The 2,595-nt window shown below is 41.3% G+C and overlaps 1 pseudogene; it reads right to left on the reverse strand.

The window, feature by feature from the left end:
* Window positions 1–1,086: 1,086 nt before the first annotated feature.
* On the reverse strand, window positions 1,087–2,519 carry LOC102916376 (microtubule-associated protein RP/EB family member 1-like; annotated as a pseudogene).
* Window positions 2,520–2,595: the final 76 nt, after the last annotated feature.

A 2,595-nucleotide genomic window follows, 5' to 3' on the forward strand; every position in this document is an offset into this window, starting at 1 on the left:
TTTTAAATTGCAGTACAGGAAATGGAACCCGGGGCCTCACACAGGTTAGGGGAAGGGCTCTACCACTTGAGCTACATGTTACTCCAGTTTTCCTTTTACATTTTGATTTCCTTGTATGACTTCATTCTTGCAAATAGCATAAGCTATAAAGCTGATTTTATGCCTTCCCAAAAGGCTATTTGGTTATCTTAGAACATTCTATCAGTCAGTCCATTTTTTACTGCAGTGAACGAAAATGCCATCTTAGTAACAAGCTCAATTTCTGTTTGAGAGCTTTTTCTTACATACCACTGGCCTGCTTGTCTATGCAGATGCTACTTCAATGGTATTTTCATTTATAGAGGTTCTATACAATGTCTGGTAGGATCAGTCTTTCTTGAAATTCAATATATTTTCTTCATTTTTTCCTTGCTCTTCTTGTGAATTTTCTTTTTAAAGAGGAGATTTCCTGTAATTTGTCTAGCTCCATAAAATAACTTGACAGCTTCTACCTCTAAGAAAGATGGATGACACAAACCACTTGTACTGAGGGAAGTAATAAGAAATGTATGAACTGGGCCATGTAAATGACAAAGCCTTAGGTCATGTGGGTCTTATGGGACCAGACTTAGCCAGCTATTATATAGGTTGGGATTTTCTCCCTTTTATTGACTTCCTGGAAATGGTGCCAACTGTCTTGAAGGGACTAGAAACCTTGAGGAGAGGGAAGCCTCAGGAGGGGTGGAGATATCCAAACCAATTCCAGGAAATGCTGTTTGTTTGGATTTGAGATGAGCAGGAAGCATGGAGAGATAGAAAGACTGATGACCAACCAAGTCTTCAACACGTGAACCTGTAGAGACAACTCACACCCAAACTGTAACCTCCCTGAAGGGTGCTCAGATGTCTGCCAATGCAATGCTAAACCTCTTCAGGGATAGTAAGTTTGCTCACTATGCATGTGAAAGAGCCTTTGGAGAAGCCGAAAAACTGAGAAGCAAACTCCAAACACAAAACTTACATATGTAGTTCTCACAATAGTTTTTGTTGTTATAAGATATTAATAATGCAATTGAATGACAAATATGTATATTTATTCATTGTCACGTTATATTTTATATTTTGAAATATGGAGGCATATTTTAAATACTCTTAAGGCATTTATTTATTAAAACGTTCTCTGCCAGAATTTCACATTAGCTTAAAATTCATTTCAGTCTTTACATTTCTCTGAGGTTGTCACCTCAATGTGTTACAAAACCCCCTTCTCCATCAGTCAGTGTGACCAGCATCCACATGAAGGGCCCCATGGTTGGTCTCTCTGTTCCCCTGGCGAACCAACTAGATGTAAATACTGCTCTGCTACAAGGCAACAGCTTCTAACTCAAACTCACCAGAAAGAGACTTCTGCAAAGTGCACTTTGAAGAAGAGGTACTTTTTGCTTATGAAAAGAAACCAGTGAATCCTCTAAGAATAATAAAAGGGACTATTTAACAGTTAAGCACATGATTTGGAGTGAAGAATTCAGATGTTGCTCTGCGGGTCCAGGCTGCTTAATACTCTTCTTGTTCCTCCTGTGGGCCCCCTTCATCAGGTATCACAAAGCCTTCATCTGCGGCATAAAGAATATCTACGAGCCGGGCGTTGGTGGCACACGCCTTTAATCCCAGCACTCGGGAGGCAGAGCCAGGCGGATCTCTGTGAGTTCGAGGCCAGCCTGGGCTACCAAGTGAGCTCCAGGAAAGGCACAAAACTACACAGAGAAACCCTGTCTCGAAAAACCAAAAAAAAAAAAAAAAAAAAAATATCTACAATCCTCTGCAGTACAGGATCATTTCCCCCTTCATTCTCTTGGCAAATCAATTCAATGTTTCTTAGCTTTCCAAAGTATAAGTCTCTCTCTTTCTCCAAGTCTTCAACAGTAAGCTTCAATACTTTGACCTGCTGCATCAATTCAGCCACTTCGTCATCTCCATTGCCCACACCAGGATTCTTTCGCACCATCCCTGGACCAGCCTTAGGAGCTACAGTAGTTCTCTATGTTGCAATGGGTCTCTGGGGAGCTGCACTGCCAGAGCTGAGAGGTCTCTTTGGTTTACTCCGAGCTGGAGCAACAAGAGAAGGAGCCACTGCAGTTTCTTGACCTTGTCTGGCAGCTACAGGGTCATATTCTTTTCCATCATAATTTGCATCAAAAAACTTCTTGAACCACTGAACAAATTCAAAATTGTCCTGAAAGTTTCCTTTTACTAATTTATCCACAGGAATTATTTTGTCAACACCCTTCCTCTTGAAACCTGCTTGGAGTGTTTTGAAGTTCTGGATGTACTCATGTTCTAGCTTTAGCTTGGAATTTCACTTTCTTCAAAGCAATGGAGCCAGGGAAGAGCATGTCCATAAACTGACAGTATGCAGACTCTGAACACAACTGTTCTATCTTTGTCAGATTCAACTGCAGAGATTCATTGATCCAAGCCAGCATGTCATTTTGACTTTGAGTATCATTGGTGACTGATGTCAAGTACACATTCACTGCCATCTTCAGCTCTAGGGGGGAACCCGTGTCCACTGACTGCCAGCCCAACTCTGCTGTCTTCCTTTGTGTCTCCTGTCCC

Source organism: Peromyscus maniculatus, chromosome 1 (assembly GCF_049852395.1).
Source record: "Peromyscus maniculatus bairdii isolate BWxNUB_F1_BW_parent chromosome 1, HU_Pman_BW_mat_3.1, whole genome shotgun sequence".
Classification (NCBI taxonomy): Eukaryota; Metazoa; Chordata; class Mammalia; order Rodentia; family Cricetidae; genus Peromyscus; species Peromyscus maniculatus.